This window comes from Myiozetetes cayanensis, unplaced genomic scaffold, assembly GCF_022539395.1.
Source record: "Myiozetetes cayanensis isolate MyiCay16 unplaced genomic scaffold, myiCay2020 scf4, whole genome shotgun sequence".
Lineage (NCBI taxonomy): Eukaryota > Metazoa > Chordata > Aves > Passeriformes > Tyrannidae > Myiozetetes > Myiozetetes cayanensis.
The window spans coordinates 51,199,963-51,216,429 of NW_026087631.1; the positions used below are offsets into that span (position 1 = coordinate 51,199,963).

A 16,467-nucleotide genomic window follows, 5' to 3' on the forward strand; every position below is an offset into this window, starting at 1 on the left:
GGGGAGCGGGGGGAGCGGGGAGGGAGCGGGGAGGAGCTGGGAGGAGCTGAGGGAGCTGGGAGGGGAGCTGACAGGGGAGCTGACAGGGGAGCAGCAGCCCCCAGAGAGAGGCGGGCTGTGAGCTCGGGGCCCGAAGAGCTCCAGTCTCACCTGTAGCGTATAACAGAGTGAAAAGTAACGGTAGCATCTATTTTTATGCAAAACTCACGTTTTTGTTTGTTTTTTTTGATGCTTATTTTTGGGGAGGCGGAGGAGGACGGGCAAGAAGCTTTTTGGGAATTGTCAGTCTGACCTGTGTCAAAGTACATCATGTCCTAGCTGGAAATGGCCGTGGGCATTGCAGTTGGAACCATTTAGGCAGCATTCGAGGCTCCTGTCGGTGCTGAGAACTGTAGCGCTGTATCCCTGTGTAAATATCTGTTGCTGAGATTTCTAGAGGCAGCTGCAGAAGTTTTTTGGGTTTTCCCCCATGGCCCCATCTCACTATCATAATTTTCAACCCCTCGTCTTCTCTTTCTGAAGTGTGTCTCTTTGGTCTCTGATGCCCACAGTGCTTTTCAGTTGCTAATAAACTGTGTGATGTGCTTTGTCACTTTTGTGCCTGGCTCCAGAAACAAGAAGTACATCAGAGAAGGTTGTAGTTTTTAGATAATAGTTTTTAGATCTGACAATAGTGAATATATTGCACACATGGGCATCTTTGTCTGCTAGCAGGTATGTCCTAGTGGTGCACCACCTTTAGAGAAGGTGCTCACCTGATTGCTTGAAGTGATGTAATCATTTCATATACATGTACGTATTTTGAACATATTTCACATATATATATATATATAAAATACAGCTTTTTAATTATTATTTTAACTTTTCTGTGATTGCTGTTGCTTGCTATGCTGAAAGAGTCTCCGAAGGCATGAGGCTTTAAAATGTGCAGTATGTCATGGTGCAGACAAAGTTGTACCTGTACTTCAGTGGCCTGGGTTTTGGCTGCCATATACAAGGGGTTGGCTCATTGCCTGTCAGACTTTAGTCTCAGTCTCAGATTAGTGACTGTTTTTGTCACTGCAATCTGTTTAGGTTCTTCAGAATGTTTTAAGTAACAGCCTCATGCTGTTATTTACTAAAGCGTGGTAGCAACATGGGAGCACCAATAGGTTTTGGGTTAGACCTCAGTCAGCACAAGTTTGAACCTTGTGTTGCTGTTAAACAGAACTGATAATACACCACTTTCAGTCTGGGAATTAAAATCTGGGGTAGTGCTATCTTTATTTTCCTTTTAGCCACTGAAATAATGACCCACTTCCAGTAACTAGTAAATCCAAAGACAAGCAAATTTGAAAGTCACAGTAAGTTGCAGTGTTAATTTAGCAGGAATGCTGTTGTTCACTGCAAAGACAATCAGGTCATACACTCATGTGCCACTCATTAATTACAGTTCTGACTGGAAACTGCTAGAATCAAATGCCTGAACTCTGGAGGGGGGCCTACATGAGCAGGCAAGAGGCAAATCTTTATCTATTGCTGTCTTACTGAAAGGAAATAGTAAAAAAATACAAGCCGTTTGTCTTCTTTAAGCATTTTGTGAAAGAGAGTAAAGCTGTGGACTGGGGGTCCTAAGAGATATTACAACAAATAATACAGTCTCATCAGTTGGGACAGTGTAGCATCTGTATCAAAAAGTGTTTAATTTTGGGTCGTGCTTCTGTTTGTATAAAGATGGTTTTACTTAATATGTATAAGTAACCAAGGACCTAAGTTGGAGGAAGATACTTCTTGAAAGAGTGAAGATTTCATCCACTGCCTTGTATTAAGTTGTATTAAGTTCAGGGTATCACACTCTTTTTAAAAGAGTGGCCTAATGTCAGGCCTTTGACCTCAAGTTTAATATTCAATTGTAAAAGTAATGGATTTTAGAGCTTAAGCAGGGAAAAGAGAGTGAAAAAGGATGCCAGCACTTCAAACACTGCATGTTCCTAAAGGTTGGCAGCAGATGAAAATGGAGAGGATGGAGGTGATGGGTATCCCTGCCACCAATCTGATGGTGCCCCTGAATATGCCCCTTTCCTGCCCGTGTTCTTGGTGGGCCCTCGACATTGACTGATGAGCTGCTGTTGCACTACCCTGTACGTGTTTCTCCTTGATCCTCTGGGGTCGGGTAGTTACACTTGCAAGTATAGGTGGCATTGCAATCCAGCTAGACAAAACCATAAACCTAGGTCCTGCACCTTCTGTACTAAAAGGAGGGGAGGACTTTGATTGCAGGAGCATTTGCTGCCAAAGGACAGAGGATCATGGAAGGAAAATGAAATGGCTTGTAGGAAGTGTGGACCACAAGGCTGCTGAAACACAGACTGTCTGGCTCTCCCTGCCTCATTCCTCTACCCCAGAGATGATGTGGCTTTTTCCAGGTTCCTCCTTCTCCTGAGAGACAGTGCAAAGAGATGGAGGGGTCCTTGAAGCCATCTTTGCCATCACAGTCTTCATGGCCTTGTGAAAATTGCTTTGTCCCACCTCTGAGTTGTTAAAGACTTCTGCAAGTGTGATTACATGTGTGTAAAAGTGAGCTTAAACATAGTGATTTCAGATTCCTTGTGATTTGTAAGCTTGATGGTCATAATCCTGTATGCTTTATATAGAATCAGTCAAGTACATCTGAGTGCTTTGCTTGCTACAATCCTGCTGCAGCAACTTGGAACCAGTTTTAAGGTACCATTATTAAGATGGCTTTACAGTTTTGGCATGTGAGAGTCCTTTTGTTCCTGCACCACGGCACGGGTAGCCATCTCTCTTCCCAGCATCCCAAGGCTTCTGGGATCACTCAGAGACCAACTGCATGTAATAGACTTGCCTACTGTCCTACTGCAAGGATAGGTTCAGCAATTTGCAGCTAGGGATCTTGCTCCCATGTTGAGGTATTTGAAAGTGAGACATCATAGCACACAGCACTGCAGAGTTTGAGCCCTGTGAACGTATTTCCAATATTCTAAAGCTTCTGGCCTTGAGATACTCAAGCGTAAGAATGTGAACTCAGAAAATCCAAGTAGGTCTAACTATGACTTTACACAGTGTCCATTTTCCACTTGTGTTTCTCTATAAAGCAAAAGTGTTAAAAGAAACTAGCTTTTACCACTAGATGGCATTTAAGGATTGTGGGTATGGTTGTTTGTGGTTTTTTTTTTCAAATATCTTGAAACACAGTACTGAAAATTGCCTAAGTTGGCAAAATGGATGGCTAACCTAATTTTCTTTCTCTCTCCTGCTGTTGTAGACAGACACTGAAAATGGCTTGTGGCTGTTTCTTGGGATGATCTGATCTAAGGGCTGCCAGCACAGTAAAAGAGCAAGGCTTGCCTGTTGCATCTATAGTAATTGGTACCCCAGAGGGAGTCACCTGCTTCTAAGAGATAGGCAGCTTCTTTCTACCCTTCTTCTTATGAATCACAGCTGCTGAGAGATACTGTGTCCTTGGTGATGCAGAGTGAACAGATGCCTTAACACAGAGACCCAAGTTGCTCCAAAGTTGGAATGTTCTTCTCTTAACTTGTTATTGATGCAGTAGAATAAACATGGCTGTCCCTTTCTAGCTGTACAAGAGATAGCATTGCCTGCTTTTTATCATTACCCCCTGAGCAGCTCGTCTCCAACAGCACGTGCTCCTACAGACTTGTTGCTGTGGGTTACCATCCACCTACCTGCCAGCAGGGACTGGTCATGGAGACAGCATCAACCTAAACTCTTCAGTTCTGGTACTAACTTTGTTTCCATATTTTGTAAAGCCTATTCAGCTCCTTTTTTTTTTTTTGGGTGGCATAAAGCTGCCAAACATCTGGCATCTTTGTTTAGTGATTGCAAATAAACTCTTGACAACTTTGCTTAGTTGCAAAGGCAAGAACAGATTAATGCAAGTAAGAGTCAAAGTAGTAAATAAAGGGTGTTCTCTGAAGACAGCAGTGCTCAGTATCTGGGGTTCAGGCTAAAGATCCCAAAAAGAACAACATCTGATGCTAATAATGCCAAAATATTTGCAGCTAACCCTCTCTGCAAGGCTACATTCTACTCCCACAAGGATCCCACTGATGTAACACTGAGGGTGGATTTGTTAGCTTGTGTCATGCATGCCCCAATGTCAGTGCAGGAGCAGGAGAGGTAGTTCTTTCCTTTCTTGGGGTAAGCTGTTATGGTATCCACTGCCTCATATACTTGCACCCAAGTAGCGTGCCTTCCCACTCTGCTCTTTACAGGTACCTGTGTGCAATGCCACTTCATCCTCTCCATCTACACTTTTGCACCAATCCTGCTGACATTCCTCCTGCTCCTCATCCTGGCCTCTGGCAAACTTTAAGCTCACAACAGCCAGGCAATGACACAGATGTGTGTGGTTTGCCTGCACACTGTGTACAGAGCCTTTCCCTGTCTGTAACATGCCCCAGAAATCAAAGATGACTGGCTGCTACAGGAAGTCAAAGTCACTCAGGCCCCAGAGAAGCAGATGGCTCAAAAGTAAGAAAATTGCCAGTGGCTTAGTTATGTGATAGCAGGGGAGGAAAGTGTGACCACTTTTCCGTGATCAGTCACAGAGCAAAACCATGTGGCTTTTACACCTATTTGATCTGCAATACTTAAATATTAGTAATTACAAGTAATAAATATTATTTATAATATTACTTGTTATAAATAGTTGTGCAAGTTGTAATCTTCCCACTTCCTCTCATCATGGTCATGCTACAGGTTGCATAATTTTTAAGTTCTGGTTTTAATAAAGAATCAAATGGAACACAGAAATATTGGATTATGCGCAGGTGTGAATTTGCAACATGTAAACAAACTGCTGGCAGTTACAAGGCTCTCTTTAAAAGAATTTTTCTTGCAAATGCAGTTCTTTTCTAGCTGGGTCACTGTGAGGGGAGGAAAAAAAAAGAAAAAGCAAAAGTGTGGCTTTGTGAGGGAAAATGGGAAGCAAAGAAAGCAACCTCATCACCAGCTTAATTAAACTGGCAACTTTGTTCACCTGACTCATGTTTCATGAGAAATTCTATAGGTGTATTACCTGCTAAAAAATAGCTGGAGTAGTGATCACAAAACTGCTGTAGTCATGGACAGACGCATGTAACTTTTCATATTGCAATGCATTACCCTGAGACTCTAATTAAGAGCAAATCAGGTGTGACCTGTTTTAATAGGTATGCCATATGAATTACCCAACATTCCACTGGAAACCTGATGAGTTAAAATGCTCTCAGTAGCTTTATTATCTGAATCAGAGCCAAATGGAATTTAATCTAGTTGAACCAAAATTTTTTTCAAGTTCTAATATCAATTATTAGATAATCAAATGAGAACCAAATGCAATTCAATGTCCAGGCTATCAGTGGTTTTGATATGAAGCCGAATTTTTAATTTTTACATTTCTTTGTAAATGCTGAGACATAGGCAATAAATCTGATTTTTATGTAGTATATACTTTTTTTTTTCTGAAAAAAATACTGCCTTTTCTATCCTGTAAGAAAATAACATTTAAAATTGTGGTGGTTTAGCTCTTTTTTCATTCTCAGCAACCTCTTGAGTCTGATTCATTCCTCACATCCAGAAGAGCCTCCATCTCTTTGGAGTGGAACAAAAGTTGTGTCAGATAAGCAATATTCAACATGATATCCTGTTCCCAATTATGCCCCTACGATTTTCCTGTGGTTTCTGCTTCTGGGGGCTGGTGTGTCCTGGAAGAGAACATTCAGGCTGTAGTATTTTCAGTTTTCTGTCTGAAACATGTCTTTCAGTATAAACTTTAAAAGGGTATTTGTGGATATAGTATAGGAGTTTGTATCTGCATTTAACTTGTATTTTCATGTTACACACACGCATTTGAATTGAAGAGAGTTTAGAACTTTTATTATGCAAAATGCAATTTTTTGGAGTCACTGTATTTAAAGGGACATACTTTATTTCCCCCGCCTAATCATCATTAGAAATACCTGTATCTTCTTTCTAATGTATTCCATCAAGTTCTAAAACAGATCAGGAAGAATATTTATTGTAAGGAGGTCACACAACATGAGTAGGAAGGCTGTGCTCTTGAGGGGACATGCTGTACTTTGGGTCAATACCTAAAGTTCAGCTCAATTCCAGAAATGCTGCTGAAGAGATGGAGAAGGGAGGGGTAGCAGGTATTTCAGAGGGTTCATTCTGCACTGTACTGAAATTTGTGGTGTCTTCCTTTTCTCACCATTCTGCTTAGTTGGCTTCCCAAATATCAATAAATCACAAAAATCAGTGTTTCTTTAATATGAGCAGAGCCCTGAGAAAGTTCTTTTTTTGCTGTGTGTTAGAAAAGTGCAGCAAGTAAGCAGGAATGCACTTGTGTTTCGAAAGCAGGAAGGTTAGTAGTGAAAATTCCACCAAGACCACGGTCTCAAAGCAGTTCTCAACTCAAATGTTTTTTCTTCATCAGAAGCTATTACAGTAGTTTCTTTCTACATGGAGATCCTTCTTGCAAACCAGCTGCTTTAAAACCTTTGGATTAACCAGGCCCTTCTCTTTAGCTGGCCACTCAGGGTGAGTGTGAAAAAGAACACGTAGGAGAAATGTTCCTCAGGTGGTAATGGCCACTTTGGTCTCTGTTCCAACAAGATACACTAAATTCCTTTCTTAGAATTATTTTGATATTGAATAGCCTATACTTCTTATTTACTACTGTATTATTCTCTTAAATCTCTGTTGCTATTTAGATGTGCATATACACACACAAGTCACCACAAAATTTCTGTTTAGATCCCTATCAGCTGCAGAGCATTACAGCTGCCACTTGTTATTAACCGCGCCAAACCTCATTATTTGAACTTTGTGTTCCAACTCCAGAGTGCTGGTTTGCACACAAAGTTTTTTAAAGAGCATGAGACTGGCTAAAAGTGAAACCAACAGAAACCAAACTTCTCACTGTTACTGCAGTTTTTGATACCTGATCCAGTTACTGAATTAGTGATGACAAAACAACTTTGAAGTAGTAGCAAAACAGAATGAAGGCCTAAATTATATCCGATGCTGTCTCTCTCTCTGTTACCTGCTGCTGGTGTTGCCTGTGCCGAGTCATTCAGCAGACCTTTTTTTCACTGCAGATGGAGCACAAACATTTCTGAAAGTTTCTGGTTGTGCCCATAATGATGTTCAGAACCCAGCTAGTCATGTCAGGAATGCTGTAGTATGAAAGTATAATGCTACTTACTCTCATGCCTCTGTTCAGATGACTTCTTGGTATTAATTAGGCCCAGCATCATAATTCTGGGACAAACATCTAGGTTTTTCCTGTGCATAATGAGAGGGTTAAGGACAGAATTTTTTTACTACATTACCAGTGTAAACTAATCACCTCTACCTGAGGAACATACTAATAGCTTTCCAGATAAGAGGAAAAAAATCTGCCCTGTGCTGGCTAGATTTTTCAAGATATTTTATTAGCAAATAATTTAACTTTTACCAGCGTAGCCAGGAGGGACAGAGATATAAAAATACTGCTTAAACCTGGGTAAATTTGAATGTGAAATTGGGCAAGAATTGGGAACTTAACAACTATAGTGTACCGAGAAATTAATATATTCTCAAGCCATTAAAATTCCCGGAGGGCCTGGATGACTACCACTGACTAAAGTCTGCAACTTTGATATAGGTATCCTTGTTTAATGGCTCTTCGTAGAAAACTGGAAAATTTTGCAACACAAAAATTCATCCTTATTATCAAGCATTTCAGACCACTTTGTGCCATGAGGTAGTGAAATTTCCCCTCACCACTTTGATACTTTCTTTCTCTTCAGTCTTTCTGATACCCAACAGGGTTATGTGAAGGAGAAGGGAGGTGGACTACCAGACCTGACTGTGGGTGGTTACAACTAATGGAAAAGATCTCTGAAATGCTCAGGGCTGACAGCTGAGACCAGGGGCTAGCTCTTTCAAAAGTCATTATCAGGAATTAGCAATCCAGGCCCTCAAACCAGGATTTGGTGAATAAAAACTGAACATGGTCAGTCCCTCTTGCAGCAGGAATGGAGAACTGACAGAGGATGCGAAGGCCACAGCTGTGGCCTCACCTGGCCACACTCTGCATGGACCCAGCCCTTAGTCTCTGTGCAGTTCTGTGACTGCCTCTTGCATACGTAGAAATTAAATGGGGAAATGAAAAGCAGGTCCTCGGTGGTTCTATGACACTCGTGCACCTCTCCCATGACCAGAGGCAAGAGGTACCAGGTCCTTTGCCATCTGCCCACCACCCCAGGAGGAGGGTGGCCAGTAGGGTTCTTGCCTTCTGCACAGGAGCAGTGGGGCCACAGGTATTGTCAGTGTGATGTGCGGGGCTGCTGTCCTGGGGAATTGTGCACAGGACTGTCCACCAGATGTGCTTGAATTAATTACTGTTGATGCAGCTGTCCTGTATCACCCTTCAGCTCCTCACAGCTTCTCCTCAGCTTCTGAAGTTATACAAGCAAGCCGACCTCTTCCTTCCCTTGCATAACCGTATGCAAATACTGAAGATAAATGAAGAGACTCTTCAAGACCCTTGTAACTCTCCCTTCTTGAGACCCATTGTCTCGAGATGTGGTAAAATTTTGAGATTTATGAGGTTTTTTTCATTTTTTTGAATACTCACATGGGCTGCTGAGATGCTCTGTTTCTCAGAGGAAAGCTCCTTAAAGCTGCAAAATCTTACCATTAGGGTGGTGTGTAGGATCTGGTAGCGATGAAGGATCACAGCTAAGGTGTGAGCACAGTAAGGTTGTGTGTTTGGACTCAGGAAGTATCTTGTCTCTCTGCTTCATCTTTCATCTGTTACCAACCACCAACTTTTAAGTGAAGAACTATAGTTCTCCCTAACTATTTAACCTCAAAACATTACAGAAAAAACAGGGACTAACTTGCTTTAAATAATGTGCTTGTTCTTGTATACAGATATTGCAGGTCTTCATCAGACAAACCCAATAAATTACCTTTAGCTAGACTTCAAATTCTTTAGTGACAGATTTAAGGTAGAGCTAGGTCTTGCTGCCTTCAATATGCTTGGATCTGGTCCATGCACAGAAATGTAATTTCGCTTGGGCAAGTATCACAGTGCAAGCAGCTACTCTATAAATTGCCAATGCAAGTCACACTGCACACACAGATAAAGCTTTAGATGCAGATCTTATAGAGCATCCAACACCCACAGGAAACAGCTGCACTACCTCTTCAGTTGCTCCCCTAAACAGATTAGAAGGCCCTCTCTAAAGTATTGAAGACATGTGACAGGTTGTGTCTGTCCTCTGCCTTTGCCTGCTAGTTTAATCACATCATGGAAAATTCTGCATACTTCTTTTCAAAACAGCAGATGAAGTATGAAGTTACATACATGGACCTTATCTCTTTAAGTAATCTCTACACAGAATTGATATGCAAAGGTGGTGATATTCACAAAGAATGGGCATTCAGAGTTGTCCTGTAAATAAAATAGAAACTTCTTTAGTATGTAAATACATGGTAATTCTTAAGATGCCTCAGAGATATCTGACTACGGTGGCTGAAAATATGGTTTTTACAGTCTGTTCAAAAAGGTTCAGTTCTGTTAGGTGCTGGTAGACTGCAATCCAAGCATGTGCTGCTGACAGTATGATTTTCCAAGGTGATGTGAGTTTACTTAGCTGCTCTGGATGAACGCTAGCCCCTGCCTGTGAGCCCAAGTAGGACTGCAGCAGTTGTAATGGATTCACAACAGGGTGAGTCATTTGGTAGTCAGGCTTGCATTTTCTATCCTAGCCAGAAAATCTGGCAGTTACTGATTGAGAGAGGAAAAGAGGAAGCTGGGACAGGGTTTGGAGGGAAAAGAAGTTTTCTGTTTGTAAGATCAGTGGCCTTTGGTGTACAAAGATCTTCCAGGATTTCTTCACAAGAAATCAGAAAGAACATTTCCTCTGAAATGTCCCCCCAGATGCAGGAGATTAGCAAAAACCCAACACAGCACTGTGTAGAAGAACACATTAGTGCTGGGCAAAGGTGTCACTAGCTGAGAGAAGGCATGGTCTACACATGTAGGGCATGACCAGTCACTGCACACTTTGTACAAGATGACATGAACCAATGCAAACAGTTCTGTGTGCACCAAGTTCACTGAAAATATTTGTCTCTATTATGTAAGATTTCAGCTCCAGATTGTGGAGTTTTTTTCAAAATAAAAATGCAGGGCAACTTGAAATTAGTCTTAACTGTAGGATCCTGCAAATCTTTAATGTTCAGTGCTCTATGCAGGTGTTATCAGTGCCTGTAACTCATTTTTTCAACCACCATGGTAATGGGTCAAGGTAATGTCTGACGAGTTATGTATTCTTTGCTATAGTTGAGAAAAGGATGTCAGTAACTTTGCTGATAAAACGCTTCAGAGACATCCTGGAAAATCCTGATCAGCTAGACATCTACAAAGCCTTTTCTTCCAGTGATCTCTCTGTGAAATCTTTTGAAATAATTTTTAAAAAAATTTAGAACCTTGGAATGTTCTTTATATGATGTTTCCCTTTGGAATCCAGTAAGGCAGCATCTGCATTTTTCTGAGAAGGTTTTCAGGTGAAGTGAACCGTAAGATTGCTCCCAAGTAAACATTCATCTCTACCTAGAAATGGCCTCATTACTCAGCAGGTCATACATTCATTACTGGTTCTTGTCTCAAGTTCTTCCAGAGTCACCTGGAGTCTCGTCTAAGTGTTTTAGCACTGGCAAAAATGGGTATTAATGATTGTGCCTAATAGGGCCACATTGTAAGATTTGATTTGAATGCCACAGAGTAAGTGGGCCATCTGGATCTGACCTGCCCAAAAATGTCAGCACAGCATGTGACTATTGAGAGGGTTAGGTGCTGCTGTTTCGATTAGTCATTTTATTACTCTGTCCCTAAATCCATCCCAGCCAACCCCAGCTGCTCAGGCTTAGAACTGCTTTCTCTTAGGAAGACCAAAGGAAATAATTTGTGCTGTGTCTATTTGAATCAAAGATCAGCAGGGGAGACTTTCTTCCCATCACAAGTGAATTCAAGGCTATGGTGACAGGTAGGTCACCAGTGTAGTTTATAATGACTCTAGTTAAATCCCCATCTGCATACTTTAATTGCAAGTTAAATTAGGATATTGCACAAAGAAGGTTCCAAATATAGGTGTCTTCCTTTCTTAAAATAATCCTTAAAAAGCAGTCACATGCCTAATACTCTGTGATGTGGTGATACTTTTCTGTCATGCTGTGACAGGTACCAATGGGTTATGCAGTATTTGAATGCAAAATCTGACTCCGGCTCTAACATTTGAAAGATACTGTCTTTTGAGGTAGCCATCTCTGGAGTCATCACTCTTAGAAGTGTAGTTAAATATAGAGATCAAAATTATAAGGAAAGTGAATTGTGTGACTAGAATAAAGCCAATCATGGTGACTGATTACAGAAAAATGTGGTCGTCTCCACTTTTCAGCAATGATACTTATATAGTCTATGTCTGATTATGGGATTGAAGGATGATTCAAGTCATAAGGTCTTCAGAGGTTATTAGTGCAACCTCCTGCCTGAAGCAGAATCAGCTATGAGGTCAAAGCAGGTTACACAGAACTTGTCATGTTACTTCAATGTGCATCAGTTTCTGCAAGAGTTTTGTGCAGCTCATCCTCAGTTTTAATCCTTGCCCTCACCTCCTTTCCTGCTGCACAGTCTGGGGATCATATACAGGTGTCACATTCGGCAAGATAGTTAGACTTTATCTCAGAGGTCTTTTCTAATCTTAATGATTCCATGATTCTAAGACAGTCTCCTAAGTTTGCACTATTTTTTTTTTAATATACATGTTAGCAAAATACTGGAAAACAGAACCCAAAATGCCTCTGTGTTCATTCATACCTAGTTTAGTTCAGTTCATACTTAGTTTTGAGTCTTGCCTCACTGACTTTCTTAAGCCTTAAACAGGATCTCACAGAATAATTTTCAATTTCTGCCTTAAAAAGTGTTTAGAAAAATGTGCTGTATTTTTTGGCATGTAGTTGTCACTATAATATGAATGCCTCAAAGGAATTATATTTCTGAGCTGCACACTAGCAGAAGGTCTGTATCAATTGTCTTGACAGCTCTTTCACATATATGTTTTTTATGTTGTCAAATATAGCTTTCCTTTTTTTTCTGTGTGATCAGAGATGTCTGTTGTTGATACCACAGTCCAGCTTGCCAGTTGATTACAAGATTGTATGAACTTGCTACCCTGTTTCACGACATTATTAATTTTCCTTGGAAAGATCTTAAACAGATGTTCTTACACTTTTAGGCACCTCAGAGAGATATCTCCATTTATTAATCTATGAATGGTATATATTTAATGTAATACCAGCAGAAACATTTCCAAATCAACACCAATCCCTCCTGTGTGGGAGCTGATCTTTGAACAAAATGGGAAAGGAGCTCCAAACCGGATGCCCTTTACTCACACTTGGCTTCCAGCTGCCTGCAGATGGTAGTGGTAATGTTGGAAGTTACCAGTGCTGGAAGTTATGAGAAAGCAGTCCCACAACTTTGTTTGCCTGTTCTTCAGTTTCTGTATACCGAGCACACTTCTCCTCTTGGGCTGGAAGTATGACTCAGACCTATGTGTGGAAATATTTCAAGAAGCTCATGAGTCTTAATTGTTATCTTCCAGCAGATGTCAGGGAGCTCTCAAAGTTTTTCAGAGGCAAAACTCCAGTTCTTATCCATCTGCTCGGAGCTAATTAAAATATGGTGTGGACAAGACCAAAATGTACCTTGAATGAGTTAGCACAGAAAGAAAAAGTGACAGTAAGACAACTTCTATGAAACAATTACTGTTCTGCAGGCCAGCATTCAGAGCTGTTATTGCCACCCTTTTGCACAGTAACTTTAATAACCAATCCCTTCGCCTCTGTGCCTATGAGGAATGTCTTTAAATCATGCAATTACCTTTATTATCTGTCTACAGGCCCAACAAAACCAATTTGGAAAACCAAAGCTGAGCTGAGCTGTGTTGTTGATTTTTACATAACTTTGCTCCATCTTGGTTCAGGCTGGTATGGAGAGGTGTGATAGGTTTGTCACTGAGCAAATGAAGACTGCATTTGTCATCATTCCCTATTGTCATCATTTCCTAAAGTTGGGAAATGTAGAAACACCATCCAAGAAAAAGGGAACAATTGCTGAAACAATTGATCTGTAGGAACTGCATTCAACAACAGAGTAACAAGGGAATAAAGTTTTTCTCTAACTGGAGTTAGAGAAGAGGCTTTTGTCTTTATTTGTTAGTGAGAAATAAAAAAAAAAAACCCCACCACACACAACAGAACAAAACGAAATAAAAACAAAACCAAAAGCAAACAAAAACCTCAGAACTCCACGTTTTTACAGGTACCTAAGAAACTAAGTAGTCATAATAGAAATCCTTACAAAAAATCCAGCTTCTAAGTACAGAATTGTAAAAAAGGGTTGTTTACCCTGGAGAAAAGGAGACTCAGAGGAGGCATTATCACTCCCTAGAACTACCCAAAAGAAGGTTGCAGCAAGGTGGGGGTTGGCCTCTTCTCCCAAATAGCAAGCACTAGGATGAAAGGAAATGGTCTCAAGTTGCACCACAGGCAGTTTAACTGGATATAAGGTAAAATTTCTTCATGGAAAGTGTTGTCAAATATTGAAATAAGCTTCCCGGGGAAGTGGGGTAGTCACCAGCCCTGAAACTATTTAAAACGACATGTAGATGTGATGCTTGCAATGTGGTTTAGTGGAGGGCTTGGCAGTGCTTAAGATTTCATCATTTTAAGAGTCTTTTTCAACATAAACAATTCTATGATTCTAAATAACTATTAAATATAGTTACAAATAAATTATAAAAATAACTAATTAAAATGAAAACAATCTGCATTATTCCATACAGTGGGCTAAAAAGAGAAATATAAATCATAAAGGATTTGTGCTGAAATCTCATTCTCTTAAGACAGTTGTTTCCAGAAGAAGCCCATACATAAAATATATGATAAGAGAAACATAACTAATCATTTTTAAAACCTGTAAATTGCAGAGACTCATTTCTCCCTGTTATCTGCTTCACCAATGCCATCACAAAGTTATCACCTAGGCAGCAGAGGAGGTAGCACTGCAGAAAATATGTGCAAGGAATTGGGAAGCAGGTACTTTGAAAAAAATGTAATTATGCTGGAGACACTCATATTAAAGATTTCTTTTGAGACGTTCATATTGAAGTGACAGCTACATTCCAAGAAATACAGTACATTTTTCTCAAAGATTTTTTAATGTGGAAGTTGAAAGTTTCTGTGCAAGATTCTATCTAAACCTGATGAAAGCAGGCTTGATTTCCAGACTAGCTGATGAGTGTATTGTAGTAGTTTTCCAATTTTTTCTGTGTAATGGTAAGGCTTTGGTATAAAAGAGCAAGCATGAAAGATGTATTCAGTAGCTCTTGGGAGAAGCTGGTGTGAGGGCAAAAAAGTGCAAATGAGGGATAATCCCTGCATTCCTAATGTGAGCTCTGGGCCATTTTCTTTGGATTCTCACTGATCAAATTTCATACTTTCTACATGATCTTTCCTCTTAAGGTACAAGTTGTTAAACCAAAAGGCTTCACAAGGCAATAGATAAGTAAAATATGTCTTCAGCAGTAGAACTGATGCGATATATTTAATTATGTGAAGTTACAGCCTTAGCTAATTAGTAGACAAAAATACGATTTTTAAGGCCTTTCATCTGGATTTTTTCATGGAACCGAGGAGGTTTGTTCCTTATTTCTTTAGTTGCCTATTAATAAAAGTCTTTAGAAAATGTTCACCAAGAGAATAAAAATGACTATTTGGAATTTGCATTTTTCCTTTTGAATGATCTTTTCAAGGGAGACTTACATATATCTAACCAGAACACTTCCCCTGATTTCTCTTGGGGAAAGGATCACTTGTGCTGCCTGAACACATTTGTTTGTGTTTGGCTTTTTGGGGAACTAAGACTGAATAGACCAATTTCAAGGATACCTTGATGACTGATAATGCATGAATATCAGTAAATACTGTTCTGATTTATTTCTTTGTCTTAACACCTGAGAAAAGAGGCATACATATAAAAAACCCACACACTATGAACTCATGAACATCTGGGTGCCTTCAAGAGAGGACATTGGAGAAGTGGGCCTATATTGTGTTTGCAGGATGTTATTTCCCTTCAATCCTTGTCTTTTCTTGACTCTTCAGAGAATGCATCAGCTGGGATCTGAGGGCTTTGTCATACCTATAGCTAAGTGATTAATTTGAATTTTGGAAGGACTTTCTGGTTGACTCATAAGTTCCAATGACACCTCTTCTTCAATGCCAGCATAAAGCATTTCTACTTTCTACATGCAGCTACACATTACCATAACATTACGAATCTCCTGTTTGAGTCTGTCCAACATTTTCTGGCTACAGGGGAAAAAAAAGGTTGCTTTTATTCTGCCCCGTTTTCTTGTTCTGCTGTACAGTGTCACCCCATGAAAACTTGTGTCAGTGCATCTGGGTGGTGGGAAGTAACCAGATGAGATCTCCAGTACCCCATCACAGGGGATAAACTCAGTGAAGCCCTCCTTCAGCATTAAAAATGGATTTCAAAATGTTTTTCCCTGACAGCTGCTGCTGCTGTGATGCAGCCAGGCAGGAGCTTAGATAGGTGTCTGGACCAGGGACAGGGGTTACAGAAAGTCCCAGCATATACCTGTGTTCCCCAGGAGGGGATTTGGACTTACATCCATAGTCAAGTAGAATGCAGGGGCAGGTGCAATGGCTTTTAGCTCAGGGGGCCATGCTGATTGTGATGGGACTGGAGCCAGAGGCCTGCCTTGCTTACCAAGGGTAGGCAGAGAACTCCTTTAAACCTGGTGAGGCTGGGAAGAAGCTGGGAAGTCCAATGGTTCTCAGCTCTCAGCAACTGCCTCCAAATATCATCTCTAACTTCTTAAGCCTTGACAGTCTCTCTGTTCATTAAACGAATTTTATTTAGCCTTAAAATGTAACTAATATTAAGATTTGCTTCATGTGCAGAAGGTAGCAGGTCCCAAGAGTTGCCTTACCTGGAGAAGCACAATTCTGACACAGAAAAGCTAGTTTCTCTCCATCACCAAGGGCTTCTTGCTACATACAAAGTTTGGTTTGCAACACAGGAAGATGAGGTGCGGGTCAGAAAGAGGATAAAATGGCTACTTTCCCATCACTAATGACAAGGTCATAGTTAACATTTCCTTTTCCAGGACTATGGCTTATTCATGTTCTGTTTCTTTTCTATGTCAGCTCTGATTTCTGTTACTTGATTAGTGACTCAGTGTTTTTAAAATGAGACTTTTAAGTACAGTGGTGCTATACTATTATCTAATTGAAAATGTTTTGAGACCTGAATTGTGTTGACTTTTTAACTTTACCTCTGACTCAAATAATTAATACAATAAATGGGCATTGAAATAT

At 40.3% G+C, this 16,467-nt stretch overlaps 1 long non-coding RNA gene across 1 annotated transcript; it reads left to right on the plus strand.

Annotated features, from left to right (window-relative positions):
* The first annotated feature begins 89 nt into the window (after positions 1-89).
* Positions 90-4,994, plus strand: LOC126646971 (uncharacterized). Its single transcript, XR_007630482.1, has 3 exons — positions 90-2,546; positions 2,634-2,703; positions 3,266-4,994. It is a non-coding gene; the product is annotated as an uncharacterized LOC126646971 (long non-coding RNA).
* Positions 4,995-16,467: the final 11,473 nt, after the last annotated feature.